General features: G+C 32.9%; 1 long non-coding RNA gene across 1 annotated transcript in view; it reads left to right on the top strand.

The window, feature by feature from the left end:
* Nucleotides 1-876: 876 nt before the first annotated feature.
* The window catches only part of LOC143665359 (uncharacterized), a 75,509-nt gene continuing 60,058 nt past the window's right edge, over nucleotides 877-16,327 (top strand). Inside the window, exon 1 of the long non-coding RNA XR_013166908.1 lies at nucleotides 877-1,086. This is a non-coding gene — a long non-coding RNA (uncharacterized LOC143665359). The remainder of the gene's footprint in view (nucleotides 1,087-16,327) is intronic.

Below are 16,327 nucleotides of genomic sequence, written 5' to 3'. Positions count from 1 at the left end.
TATCTTAAGTTCATTTTTTCACTTCAATCCTTTCATTTATTTCTTATAATCTTAACATATTTTTATCTGCTTTGTCTTGGTCTAAAACTGTATTTTCACTGTTTATTTAGTCAAATTAAGGGTTCCAAAATGTAGTCCTTCTCTGCATTTTAATCTCACTGCTCTACAGTGAAACCTCTACACTAAATAAGTTTTCTGATTGTCCCCCAATCTTCTCTGCATACTCCCATCTCCCTGTCAGTGTTTATGCCACTACCCACAATGCATTTTACCACTCAAAAGCTTTGGTATGTAATTGTCTTGTTTTTTACCCTGGTGCTGCGATAAATTGGATACCTTCTATCATCAGGCATCCTTGTTTACTTTTCTGCACAATAGCATAGTAAGAACATCATCTAGCTGTTAGTTTTGCGAAAAGTGACATGAGACGTCTAGCAGAGGGCATGTCATAGCAAAAGCACCTGTACATTGTAACTACTGAATACAAGTGGACTGTTATATTTTTCTTCCAAAGTCCAAATCACAACTTACCTCTTCTGTGGGGTGGCTGATCGCTGGTTAGCCAATGGCTGGGGGTAAGTGGCCGTACGGAGTCAGTCACACAGACACAGAGCACACAGCACATAACTCTGAAGACAACCCTCAGGGGAAAATGGAAGGCGTATGCTTTATTCACGAAGTGCATAGGCTTATATAGGCTGGGAAGCATGCAGGGACACGTGTTGGGCTGGGATTGGTGGTCGTTATTGCTAGGCTGGAGGGCAGATTTCCGGGATTGGTCACCGTTGTTGCTAGGGCAGAGGGCAGATTTCCAGGATTGGTCACCATTGTTGCTAGGGCGGAGGGCAGAGTTTAGGTCAGCCATTTTGTGTTGCCTTGCATCAGCCACGGCAGCCATGTTAGTGATATTTTATGGCTTCTCCAACACTCTTCCAAGAAGCCTGTTTGAAAGTTTTTTGTTACCTAAATTACTGCTTTGGGGAGGGTATTTTTTTTTTCCTCTTCATTAGACTGGAAGATGTATTCTTTAAGGGGAAAGAACTCTAAGTTGTAGTAGAAAAAACTTGCCACACGAGGATTCAAAAGGTACTGCTTTCTGTTCAATTCTTTGCTTGATTTCTTATAATCAATCCTTAATGATAACACTTCAACTATCTTCTTAGATGACCCATCTCATTAAGAATCTCAGTTTCAAACAGTTTTGTTTGTAACAATTTTCTCCTTATTCCAGGAAAATATATTTCTTCCTGTAATATTTTCCATCAGTCCACCTGCTGCTTAATGGGATTACAGAAGAAAATAAAATATAAGAATGATTTGTAGGTCTATCTTCTCCCATCTTTTATCCTCCAAACTAAATATCCAAGATCATAAATATGTAGTTCTACTTTCCATAAATTCTAATGAATAATCTTCATAATCTATCTGCAAAAAATTCAAAGGAAGTTGAATATACTTTAAGGTTTTCCCATTTACTTGAATTGATTTCAACCTTATGGCAGAAAGTGATTAGAGACAGACAGTGGAATTATTTTTTGTTCAAACCCCAAATTTATAATATAATTATGAATTTATGGTTTATAAGAACCTTACTGCAAAACCTTCATTTGGTTTTTGGGCTTTGCTGCTGACCACAGAGGTGTCCACTACACCTTGATTTCTGTCGTGAATGTTTCTTATCCCCTCTAGGGTAAATAGCAGTTGGGCAGGAAACTTTGAATGACAGTGGTAATGATAATATTAATGAAACAGCCATAATAAAAACAAGGAGGGGTGGATGCAAAAAAGGGGAAAGAGACTATAAAGTATAAAGTAATAGGAAATGACTATCGTTTATAAAAGACTTATTATGTGCCAGGAACTTTAACTGATGCTTTATGTGATTTTAATAAATCCTCACAATAACTTATAGATAAATATAATTGATATTCCAATTTTAAAGAATAGGCATCTAAGATCTAAAGAAATTAATGCTTCTCACTCATTTTCGAGTATCTAGTAAGAGAACTGAGCTTTGAAGTTCAAATGGGTATGAATAAAAAAGTGCCATATATTTGAGTTCTTTGCTAGCGAAGTGAAAATTTTGTTTTGCATATAATTATTACTCAGTGACTAAGACAATTAATATAACAATAAGCTGTCTCTTATCATTTACCAATAAAATCCAGTGATAGTCCCTATTTCCATCAAAATAATTTTAACTTACACTTATAACATCTATAACAGAATATACATGATATATCCAGATATATGATGAATGAGGCAATTTTTCTGGCAACAACACACAACATAAACATATATATCCAGATAGATGATTAATGAAGTGATTTTTCCAGCGTTGTTGATAAATGCGCTTTACCATCTAGAAGACTCTCTATTGTTACAGTATTATCACCAACTGAAAACATAAATAATGATTGGTTTTGGAAATGTTTCAAAATTAGATTGTATCTCTCCATATGATTTAAATGTAATTTCACTTCAAACCCTTCAAAAGTAAAAATTATATAATAAACCACAAAATAGTCTTATACCATAGTAAGACATAATATGAATTATATTAAATTTTAATTGAATTTTTAGACAATTTTAGAAGCTAGTAGGACATAGACAAACACATGAATAGAAGGTAGTTCTTTGTAAGAACAATGTATTTATCTAGAAATGATTTTTATCCCCTAAAATACATATTGCTATTCATATGTGACAAAATTAAAAATGCATTCACATAGATAAGCAAGTTGATAATCTATATTTAGTTGTAAAAGCTTATCCAGATTGTCAAAATGTTTTATCATAATATCTTTTATGATAGCATAGAAAGCATAGAGTTAGAAATATATGGTGGTATGGTACACTTCTCATTCTGCAAAATTAGTCAATTAATTTTTATTTTGCCAGAAACCAGAGTATATACAAGAGATAATGATATAGTAACTGGATTTTCTAATACTACTTTTAAAGAGGAAGCTCATCTTTATTCCCAGAAAAAAATGTTACTTTAATTGTTTTGTACAATATGTACTATTGAATATGTTGTTACTGGCTAAGTCAATGGTTCTGGGATAAGTATTACTATTTCTCTAATAAACATCAGCATTCACAACATGCATTAAGGATTTGCACAGTCCAACGTCTTTGGAAACTCAGTGTTGCCATGTGACACAATTTTAGTCAATGAGATATAAACAGAAAAGCTTTTATAAAAGGTGTTGTTTTAGCTAGCATCTTCTTTTTGCTTCTTCTTCCTTTCCAGTCTTTCTGTGTGGAACACAGTTATGTCTACTACATATTAAATCAGTAATTAAAACTCTCTATAAAATAACTCATGTGGTAAATATGGTTCACTGTTATATTCTAATACTAATTATTCACACTTTCTTTTGGAAAATAAGGACTGAGGGAGCATTTCCTGCTTATTTTATGAGACCAACATTACCTTAATAACAAAATCAGAAAACAATTTTACAAGAAAGAAAACCTACAGACCTTGCTTTTGAACATAGATACAAGAATTCTCTAATAATTGCACCTAAATTATGTAAAATGAATTATGCACCATGACCAATGAAAGTCTATTCCAGGTGTGTAAGATGGCTTCAATGTGAAAAAAATAAAGGATTATGCATGATTTGTACTGTAAACCCAAAACTTCTCTAATAAAAACAAAAAGTCTAGTTCTGCTTGATCAAAAGCAGGCATTAAGACACACCAGGGGGTCATTCCCCAACAGAAGCTGAACAACTGTGAGACCTGACAGAGCCATCTATATCTAAACTCCAAACAATGGTTAAAGATTTGCAGTAACTGGGTAAATGCTGAATTAAGAAAAGACAGATTTAAAAAGAATGAGAGGAGCTCTGGAACCCTTGCTGGCCCCACTCTCAGCACCTACACAGTAGAGTGGAGCCAGTCTGTTGCTGCCATTGTGGATCCATGAACCTATTTCAGAGGGAGTAGAGTAATCCTATGTACTTAATGGAGTAGCTGCATGTCAGTGCCAATCTATCAGGTGGCAGCTTGAAAAGACTGAGCCAGGAAACTTGTCCTAAGCTAGCCCTTTCAGAACATACCCTGTAAGCAGATGCAGCTTGCAGATTGCTAAAGCAGTCATGAAACAATTATGTCAAAGCAGCCTAAGACAAATGAATTCAGCTTTAAGTTATAAAATGTAGCACTGAGGAGGGGGAGAAAGTCTATTTCACATGGAGCTGAGGAGACATTCAAAATCTTGCAAATGGAGGGAATTCCTAAGGCCATGAATAAGCACAAGCCCAGGACAAGATTCAGACTCAGAAAAAACAGAGAGGGCCCTGCACTTCACATTCGTCTCAGGCTGATGATCTTCCTGGTGGGAAGGCTAAACTCTGAAAGAGAGCACCAGGCAAAGCAGACCAATTTTCAAAGACTGAGGAAGATGTTTTTGTTTGTTTTGTTTGTTTGGAATGTTCTGGCACTCAAGAAAATCTCTGTCACATAAATAGCTGGACACAAATTTAAGGAATAGAGATTTAGGGATTAAATCCCAGAGTTAACACTGAAAATGTACAGGACGTTACAAAAAATTTCAGCACAAATAGAAAAGATGGCTCAACCAAAGGAACAAGATCAAAATCCAGACACCAACAGCAGAGAATATGACTTTGAATGTATCAGTCAGGGACTTTAAAAACATGATCATCGATTATGCTTAAGGAGATTAAGGAAAATGCAGAAAGAATGAAAGGATATCAGGAAAAAAATGAATGAATCACATGAGAATCTCCGTAAATATATTGAAATTTTAAAAAGAAATACTGGGGTCGAAGACAACAAAAACTGAAATAAAAAACTGCCTAGAGGTTTTTAACAGAAAATTGGAGGTGGCAGAAGAAAAAATCTGAGAAAAGTCACTTGAAATAATTCAGGATGAGGAGTATAAAAAATAAAAGGTGAAAGAAAAGAGAACAGAGCTGTGGGACTCAATGAATGCACTGACATATACATTATGAGAGTGTGAGAAGAAGAAGAAATAAAGGAGCAGAAGGAATATTCAAAGATATAATAGCATAAAACTTCCAAAATTTAGTGTAGTATATGAATATGCATATTCAAGAAGCCCAGTGAATTCCTAAGAGGATAAATTCAAAAACAACCACAGCCAGACACATAGTATTAAAACTGTCAAATGTCAAGACAAGGACAATTATGAAAGATGCAAGATAAAAGCAACAAATTATGTGCAAAAAAACACCAATAAAATTAAGTTCAGATTAAACATTATAAAACATGTAGGCAACTTCAGTAAGAAAAATATATAAATGCTGAAACAAATCAATTGCCAAGAAGAATTCTGCATCTGACAAAACAGTCTTTCAAAGATGGAGGGTCGGATGAAGACATTCCAAGATAAACAAAAGCTGAGGGAGTTTGTCATCACTAAATTTTCCCTGCAGGCAATGGTAAAGGGAATTCATTAGACTGGTAGGAAAGGATACTAGACAATGGATTGAAGTGGCAGAAAGAATAAAGGCTTCCAGTGAAGACAACCATATGGGCAACTATAAATGCCAGTATTAGCATACTGAATCTCTGGTGTGTAGGTACACTTTTTATTTCTTAAAGGTTCTAAAATACAAATGCATAAAAAGTAATGATAAATCTATGGTTTTGGATCTTTAATTTTTGCATTGTACCATGTAGAGTCCTTCTCATCTCTTCAGTAAATATTTTCTTGTATTTAATTGGTGGTTACCATGGAGCTTAAATTTAACATACCATATGCATTATAATAACATTTGATTTGATACTAGCTTAACTTCAATAACATACACACATACACTCCTCAATCACCTGCCGTTTTGTTTTACTTCTTAAAAATTAAATAGGCATTAACAGATAAATCGAGGGACAAAAGAGGTACAAGACTTACAAAGACCAAACAACAAAATGGTAGAAGAAAGTCCTGCATTATAGTAGTTACTTTAAATGTAAATAAGTTAAACTTTCCAGTCAAAAGGCAGAGACTGGCAGAATGGATAAAAAGCATGACTCATTTATACACTGTGTACATGAGACTCATTTTAAATTCACGAAGACACAAGTAGTTTGAAAATCAAAGCTTGGAAAAAATATACCATACAAACAGCAACCAAAAGATAGCTGGTATAGGTATATTATATGAATTAAATATACACCATTTCAAAAGGTTTTATGAGGGATAAAGTGGCCCACTAAACAAGAAGACATAACAATTATAAATGTTCATGTACGTAGTGGCAGAGCCCCAAATATATGAAACAAATATTGGCAGTCATGAAGGGAGTAGCCAATTATTCCACATAAACAGTAGTATATTTCAGTGCACCAGTTTCAATAGTGGATGGAACATCTTGACAGAAGATCCATAAGAAAATAGAAACTTGAATATTCACTATAATTCAATTAGGGCTAAGAGACATCTATAGATCATTTTACTCATGAGGAACATTCTGCAAAATATCTGGACCTCAAAGTCAAGGTCATCCAAAACAAGGAAATTCTGAGAAACTATTATAACCACAAAGGCCTAAAAAAAAAACAAGGCAACTAAATGCAGGATGATATCTTAGATGGGTTCCTAGAATAAGAATGAGACATCAGGTGACAACTAAGAAATCTGAATAAATTACAAATTTTATTTAATAATTAAGGAGTAATTTTTGTTCACTGATTGTAAGAAATGTATTATATTAATAGGAATGTGTTCATAAAAACCGAGATTTTAATCATTTTTATTTGTAATTATTTTAAATATTTTTTATTATTTGCTTCTCTACAATGCTGTTCTCTTGTGAGTATACAGTAGAGTGTTCCAAATGCTATATGATGTGATACTGAAAAAAAAATGGAATACCAAGCACGTATGAGAATTAAGCTGTCTTCTATTAATGAAATCTTTGAAGAGGATTTGCAACAATGCTACTCTTCTCACTAATTTTCTTTATTATGGAAAATCTAGTTATTTTTTCATAATATTATTTATGTTAATATGTAATGGATTTATTATTGCTTTTTTTAATGAATTAAATAAATATGCCTAAAATTTCTGTTTTAATTTCTAATACAACTGACATTGATAGATATAGCTCATATCAATGAATTGCTAATTAGGATCCTTAATACTTTCATGAAAATAAAAGATTCCTAAGCCTAAAATATTTGACAACCTTTTTCAAAGCAGTAGCTGAGCTACTAGATCAAATGTCTTGGAGTTGCTGGCTGACTGCATGCAAAATAGAGGCACTTAATGTCATTCAGTTTCACCTGAGCAAGTTTTGTCCTTATAGTTTGGATCTGCAGATGTGGCAGAGGAGGAACATAAGTGATTTTAAGTGTACCAAATGCAACTCTGAATTTCCATCTCCATTCCAACTTTTATTACATTTAACTGAGTTCAATTTCTACCTTACAGGTCAATCTGAAAGATGTTTAAAGCAGGTTTCATATAAAAATGCTTGCATCCCTCAGGCAACTCAATTTAATACATTGTCATCAGGTTCTAGTAAATGAATCAATGTATTTGTAAACGACCAATAGTTTCTTAAAAAACCCTGTTTTTTTGGCATTACAATTTGTAAAGTACTATATTAGGTAAATCCTTTGTTGATGCATATGTTCTTTTTAATTTAATTCAAGAGCTATTACAGTATATGGACATCATGGAAATTGGCATGACAAAGCACTTCCAAAATCACTTGTGGCATGTATTTTGTTGCTGATGGAAGAATAAGAGAAAAAAGATACACTAGTTTTTCTACTAAGTGACAATATTTGTATTTTGCTTCCTAAACACATAAATAAAGGATATGATAAAATGCCTTAGGCTATCATTTCTAAGCCACACAGTATTCATCACTTTAATTTTACATATTGAATATGAAGCTTTCATATAATATACATTACTTTGAAATTTCCTCAAATTATTACAAAATCACATTTATATTACGCCACAAGTAAACCTTAATAAATTACAAAAAATCAGACATGCTGCCACATTCTATGAACTCCCAGAAAACAAACAAAAACTAGAAAAAAGCCTTTATTGAGCATATTTCCTGAGTCTTAAACTATGGTAATCTATAAGAGGTTGTAAATATATTATCTTTGCTCTTAAAGTACTTGTGCTGGTTTGAAAGGATGTATGGACCCTAGAAAAGCCATGTTTTAATCAAAATCCCATTTTGTAAAGGCAGAATAATCCCTATTCAATACTGTATGTTTGAAACTGTAGTCAGATCATCTCCCCGCAGATGTAATTTAATCGAGTGGTTGTTAAACTGGATTAGGTGACGACAGGTCTCCACCCATTTGGGTGGGTCTTAATAAGTTTCTGGAGTCCTATAAGAGAGGAAACATTTTGGAGAATGAAAGACACTCAGAGAAAGCAGGAAAGAACAACATAGACATGAGAAACAGAGAGCCCACAAGCCAGGGACCTTTGGAGATGAAGAAGGAAAATGCCTCCCGGGGAGCTTCATGAAACAGGAAGCCAGCAGAGAAAGCTAGCAGATGACACCATGTTCGCCATGTGCCTTTCCAGATGAGAGAGAAATTCTGCCTGCGTTCGCCATGTGCCCTTCCACTTGAGAGAAAAACCCTAAACTTCATTGGTCTTCTTGAACCAAGGTATCTTTCCCTGGATGCCTTGGATTGGGTATTTCTATAGACTTGTTTTAATTGGGACATTTTCTCAGGCTTAGAACTGTAAACGAACAACTTATTAAATTCCCCTTTTTAAAAGCCATTCCGTTTCTGGTATATTGCATTCTGGCAGCTAGCAAACTAGAACAGTACTTATAAGCTAATGGGACTAATAGGAGGAGTATATAAGAAAGTGCATTTTAAAGCTAGCTGTTTCTTCTTAAACTAGCTGTTTCTTCTTCTTCTCTCCCTCTGCTTTAAGGAAATAATACCATCTTCCAAAAAAAAGTTTATGGCATGACATCTTGACATTAAAAATGTTTCATGGGCTCTTAATTTGAACCTGCTAAAATTTTCCCTTATTTAAAAAGTTATGGCATAGAATCATAAAAATCCTTCAAGTACAGCTTGATATAGGGACCTCAATGTTACTTAGACATTGAGAAACAGAGTTGTTGAAACATTTATTGGTGTTTGCCCGCCATGGACTGAACAACTATTTATGATTTAAAAATTCTAATCCCACTAGTATCTAGGGTAGCCAAATATTCACATATTATATATATTCACTTTTGACTCCTCTCGGTACCCAGAACATGTTTAGATGGATTGGACATGGCAATTGAACTTAGCTCCTTGGGGCTTGAATCTGGGTTAATAATGCAGTGAAGGCAAGGGAGAGTACCATCCTACAACCAAGTGAGGTATCACCAACCTCCTATTTTCAGGGGCCACAGTAGCTAACCAGTGGTAAGTCAGATGTCCAGTGGTAGTTTAGTGGTAGTTGAGATGCTCCTTTTCAGTGTTGTCTAACCACGGTGGCAGGGTCATGCTGCAATTATGACTGTAATCCATCTGCCAACTTCCTTTTGTTGTTTCTACTCATTTTATGACTTTGTTGCCAGCTTTCCACCAGTTCTGTGAGCTAGGAAATGTCTATTCATTAAATTATTTCTGTGCAAAAATTAGTCAAAATAGTTTCTATATGTAATGTTAGAAGTAAATTGATGGCACCAAGATTTTAGAATTACTTTCTTAGATATCTGTTATTTTTCATTAATTCAGCCTAGAATTTGTATCATCCTTAGTGCATTACTTTTGGATTATGTTCCCTTGTGCTATAATTTTAAATTTCTTATACGACTATCTCCAAAATAAATTGCATAATTTCTACAGACGAGGACATAAGCCCTCTCTCCATTTTTTTTATTTGTCATGGTGCCACATTAAAAATATCCACACAGTAGTTATTGAACATCTGTTGTGAGCAAGGCATTTACTGGAAAATTTCAGAAATTTTATATTCAGAAATTGTATACTCATTAACTGTGTTTCCCGACTTCAAGGAACTTTTACCTACTAGTGAAATGACTGTACAACAGGATGATATAACATTATATGTGCCGCAAGACAGACTGCTATTGTGTATACCTATTTTAGTTATTCTATGGTAATCTAGAACACCAAAAACTTAGAATATTTTATGGTTTCATTCCCAAGCAATAATTACTAAGGATTAAACAAATAACACAGACAATAGGGATGTGTTCTTCTAGTGTCTTCTATTTCTTTTTCTAAGAAATAGAAAAATACTAGTGGGCATAATTGTGAATTCCTTTTTCTTTTCCCTTTTCTGTATCTGAAAAAGATTTACATTTATTTGAGATAAAATTGCATGGAATAAGGTATTTTCTGCATGCCTCCATACTTGCACAGAATTCTTGCGTAGCTAAAGTTTGTTCACATCTACACCGGCACTAATATATTACAAGGGAAAATGTCACATCTAAAAAGTCATATGAGAATTTACAGCAAATAACTATGGGTAGATGCATCTGTACATTTAACACTTAACACACTTTCTCATCTGAGGTACACATATACTAATAAAATGAAACAAAACAAAACAAATTACAATATTCATGGCTGATTATAAATCATTATTTAACAGATTTCAATGTTGATATCTTTTTCCTGAAAGAATATAATCATCATATAGTTCCATAATAATACAGGTATGTTTATATGCATAGCCTTAATAGTACAATGCTGAATTTAACTTTTTCAAATTGGTTCTAAATATAGCCTTGAACACTTTCAGGGGAGTTAAGCTGTTTTAGATTCATTTTATTTGAATCTAAAATGATAAATTAATATAATAAGCTTTTGGTTAACCTGAAAGAACTATATCCATAGATTTTGAGAACAAACCATGTCAACAGTTTCTATTTGTTATGATTTACATATTGAAGTAGCACTTTTGAATTTTTAAAATTTTTTACTGAAAGTGTTTATTAAAAATAAGAATCAGATGTGCATTTTATTAAAATACTTATGCATATTATTTAAAGGAAACCTAATAAGATCATCTCTTACCAGTAAATTATACTTTTCTCTTTGGTAGTCAGATATTGTATAGGATTTGGTCATTGTTTAATAGGAATTATAAAAACAAAATATTCATCATTATTTAAATAGAGGACAGCTTAAAGTACTGAAAGTAACTAATAGAATGTCTTACAATAATAAAATATGCTGTATACATTAGCAGAATTTTTCATTTAAATAAAATTCTTTGCTTTTTTCAGTATTAAATATAGTCTTTTCACTATAATTATGTGAATTTCATGCACAATGTACTTTAGAAATTATGGGTAATGATAAAGTTTCACTTATTTAGCCTTCTGAATTGATAATGTTGAAAAATGTTGTCAAACATAAAAAAAAGTAGAATCAGTTCATGGATAATAATGATTTAACAAAAAATAAAACTACAGTTCACATCATTAGAAACATCTTTATTTAATAGACTTTGTAATCAGCTCCTGGAAATGCACTAGAGACTATTTTAAAAATAACAGAATGGGCTCAAAAGGAATGAATGTCACTTTAAGAATAGGATTGAATGACCTTTCCAAAATATATCATAGAAAATATCACTCTTCTAAGACACCATCTGAATAGATGGATAATGAGAACCTTAATTTCTGCAGTTAGTCTCTCAGTGCAAAGTTAACTGTTCTGACAGGCAAAATTCCTCCATTCTTTTTCCAGGGTATTAATAAAAATACTCTACTTCAGGGAGTTTTGCTAGGTAATCACTAAAAATCCCTTCCATATTTTAAAATATTGAATGAATTATGTATTGAGTATAATATAATAATATTAGCTGGATTCATTTCTCTACATTATCCACTAGGCCTAATGGGCTTTACCAAATATGCCAACTAATTTCAATCTACTTGGACACCTGAATGGAAAATGGCCATAAAAGATCAATAAGAGACATATTTTATATCATGAAGTTGAACTTGAAATTCTCTTTGGGAAGGAGAGGATTGAAGCCCACTTCCATAAAAGAAGTCATGGTGGACTTCCTACGTGATTCATTTCTTTCTTTATTGTTTTATTCATGCATCTTATTAGTTTTAGATAATAAATACTTCCCAATAAATTTACTAATGTGTTTTATCTTGTTTTATAACTACTCCTCTCCAAACCTTCAATTTTTTTTTGTCAGATTTAAAAATCGTCGACTTGGGGTAGTTCAGTGGTAGAATGCCCTCCTTCCATGCGGGAGACCCAGGTTCGATTCCCAGACCATGCACTGCCCACAATAAAACAAACAAAAAAAATAGCATTGACTTGAATCCTACAGTAAGAATATTTTTGCCAACAATCCTTGAACAAATAGTTTGAGCAAAAATATAAATTTATTTACCAGAGATTGTGTCCGCTTTTATTCACAGTTGAATTCCAAATCATGTGGTCTATTAAATAATTTTGGGAAAAAAATACAACCTCTAGTGAGGGTGGGGGAATGTTCCCACTTTTACTTTTGACTATCTTGAAGTTGTGTAAGCAAAGTATTACTATCAAGTACTCTAAATTTTTGTGGAAATATCATTTTACTGGAAAGATTTATTTTTAATAGGAATTCATTCATGTATTAGAATATCATGTTCTTATGCTCAAGTGAAAAATTGCAGGGTATCTATTTTATTTTTTTTCTTTAGAGATAACACGATAATTCTCGCAAGATCATTCTTGTATTATGTCTCAAATTTAGGGATTCCTTTTATCTCATTCTTGGTTTTTCTGGCTGTGTCATATAGCCAGAGATTGTACACATATTACCTACTAGACACCATTCAGTATCTCATGACAATTACAAATAGACCCCCTTTAAGCACATACATGGGTAAAGTTTGGGCTTTTATTTCAGGAAAACCAGAAAAAGTAACTTGCATTAAGAAGCCATATCCATTACCTTTGATGTTTATGGACCCTATCATCTCCAAATTTTTTCATCTAATTTGCCTCTTTCTAAATTAAATGGATTATATGATATTATATTGCTTGCTACAGCTTCTTCTGAAAAGATACCATTCTAACCAAATTTGTTTAAAACGTATCTGAAAAAGTAACATAGCACAATTTAGAGAAAATTCTTTAAAAATTAGAACATGATGAGCATTTATCTTATTTAAACCAATGGCCAATAATATGCATATTAGCCAAGCAGCAGAATAATTTCTATTTAAAACCAGAAAGAAATAATGACTGAGAATAGCACTAGTAGTATTCTAATGTTCTCATTAGTTCTGGATATTTACCAAAAATAAAAGGAACAACAATTGGAAGAATAAGAGTGAGGTTATAATAGGAATAAAAAATGCTTTCTTCAAGTTGTATATAGATAAGAAATTAGCTTCTATCCCTTCGTCTTATCTCTTGGAGTACCTGAATACTTAAATGTTCCAAACTTGTAAGAACAGAAAATAGTTGATAGATGAAAGGAAAGGTTAATGTGAGACTAATGAAAGATGGATTGTGAGTCTGCTTTAGACATATATAAAGTCTTGTGTCTAGAGATTTTTAGGTCAGGAATTGAGTTGCAGTTCTGGGTTACCTTTGGTAAAAATGTAAGACCATAGAATTAAGTTGACTATTTTATGGAGACTATTTAAGGATCTAAAATTTGAACTAGATGAAGAACTTGAAAGGTTTGACAGAAAAAGGGAAGTGCAACTAAATAGCATCTATTTGAGAGGCGAGTGAACGATTCAGAGATAATAACTGAGATGCTGAGTATAGAAAAATCAATAAAACTCATAGTGCTCCACTGTCTTTCCTGATATCTTATATTCATTTTTCTTAGAGTTTGGAGACTAGATAAATACATTGTAACACCTACTTAGATATACCTTTTTTTTTCATAAATGAATCCTAACGTTTTTCAAAAATTTGGTGTTGAACTATAGCCCTTGAATTATGTCTGTTCTATCCTATTTTCAGTACAATGGAATCATATCATATGCACACTTGCAACAACATGGCTGAGAGAAAGGAGATCAAGATAGAGGTACAAGAGGAAGTAGTGGTGGAGATTGGAGGTGAGAGAGAGGCCAAGAGATAAAAAGAAGTAAGAAGGAGAATATTTTCTGGTTTATACAAACCTTGGTCTCCATTGCTTCTGGGGGGAAAGCCGTAAATAAAATGCGAATTCTTTTCAGAATCTGAGGCCCCAGAATTTTGGAGATGAAAGGATAATTTGTGGAATCATCAAGGATGATTTTGACTACATGTGATTTTTTCTTGCAGGATGACTTTAGAACCTAATCCACACATAAGAGGACATCCATTTTATACAAATTATAGAAAGAGAGCAGTCGAAAGCAATCTGTGTTTTAAAGAAAAAAGAGCCCATCGAAAAAGTGCCAAATGTCCAGTCGCCTGTCACATCTCTCATGGAAGATTAAAGTCCCTCCAAGCTAAAGCAAAAATTCAGAATCCAGTAGAGATTTTCCCTACTTATATTTGAATTTATGGTCCATCTCTTCATCAATGCCCATTTTCCCTAATTGACAAGCATTTTCTCAAGGATCAGACAGTTCCTTCTTATGTTCAAAAGGCAGTAAGTTTCAGAAATGCTTTACCAAGAGTAGCATGAGATTAAACTGTAAATGTGATTAGAAATGATCCTTAAATGTTGACTTGACTGAGCATTATCAGCTTATACCACTGAAAAATGTGTGCTCTCTCCTTTCATCCTTCTCATATCTGACAAGGTCAGTAATACCAAAGCTGCTGCAGAGCAAAGATAGCTTTTTAAAAAAATGTTTTGCCTCAACTACAAGCCAGGCCACTAGGAGAAAACAAATTTTAGATTGACTTGAAAAGAAAAAAATCCCATTTTAGTATGAAATTAAGAACTCTTAAAAATTCAAATAAAACTTGAACCAGAATATATAATGATGAAAGAAACAACAATTAACATAAAATAAGAACTATTTCAATTTCATAGCAAAAGAATTGAGAAATTTTATACAGATTAGAATGGCTTTCCGTTATTTCCAATAATTTTATATATTTCAAGCTTTTCACTATAGTTGCAGACGTTTCTAGTATCTTTTCTTGTCTATCACTTATGCTAATTCTGGTTTATGTTTGCAGTGTTATTTTATACTTACACAAAATATAGCACCAGGAGAGGGTAAAAGGAGCATGCTAAAAGTACACTATTTGTATAAATATGGACAAATTTAACTGCAAATGACTCAGCTCACTTTGCTGATTTTTATCTATTAAAGTCTTGATAAACAGCTAGAACAGAAAATACCAACTTTATATAAATCATATGTTTTTTGCACATGAACATTTCAGTCTTGAATTTATCCACTGTAACACACAAATAGTACTGTATTCTTTCAGAAGAGAAGTATAGAAATCATGAGCATTTAATTATCTTTTCATTTTTGTATTGCACTGGAGACCGTGCAAAAGAAGAAAAAAGAAAAAGAAAAGATGTGTATCAAGAATCAGCAAATAGAGATCAGGAGTGTGTAGGGTAGCGAGCTGATGGCTATGTGCCAATTCCCATAAATAAAAGAACAGGTTTAGTTTCAAAAAATGGTGGATGAGGAAGAGAAAAGGAAAATGAAAACTGAATCTCTTTTAGATTATGGAGAGGCAAATGGAAAACAGCATTACCCTTAGTGTGAAAACACAGCCAGCACTTCTATATTGATATTCAACCAAAGCCATCAGTTAATCACTTACAGTGGTTTGGTGATGTTTGATAGTTCTACTCCCTAGTAGGATACCATTAAAAACAGGTAATTTGCCAGCAAGAATGAATTAAAATAATAAACAGTAAATGCATAAGAAGGTATAAGAATAGTTATTCAAACTAGATTTAGTTTAAGATGAATAAATAAAGAAGAACAATTGAAAAATTAGAATATCGAAACCTAGCTAAGCCATCTTTGTATGAAATTTATTCTCCTTGAGTACTGCATGCATTTTCTCACATCTAGACCTTTGGATCTGGATCTGCAAAGAATAATCTTTCTTTTCTTTCGCTGCTTGCTATACCAACTCATCATTTATGTATTTTTTTATTTTTCATTATTTTTTTACTCATCTGCCCATACCTAGATAAAAGAAGCATCAGGTACAAGGTTTTAACAATCACACAGGCACATTGTAAAAGCTATATAGTTATATGATTGTCTTCAAGAATCAAGGTTACTGGAACACAGTTACACAGTTTCAGGTATTTCCCTCCAGCCACTCCAATATACCATAAACTAAAAAGAGCTATCTATATAATGCATAAGGATAATTTCCAGGATAAGCTCTTGACTGTTGATATCTCTCAACC

Source organism: Tamandua tetradactyla, chromosome 21, assembly GCF_023851605.1.
Source record: "Tamandua tetradactyla isolate mTamTet1 chromosome 21, mTamTet1.pri, whole genome shotgun sequence".
Classification (NCBI taxonomy): domain Eukaryota; kingdom Metazoa; phylum Chordata; class Mammalia; order Pilosa; family Myrmecophagidae; genus Tamandua; species Tamandua tetradactyla.
Note: the sequence above shows the minus strand (reverse complement) of the source record. Positions and strands in the feature narration are given on the sequence as shown.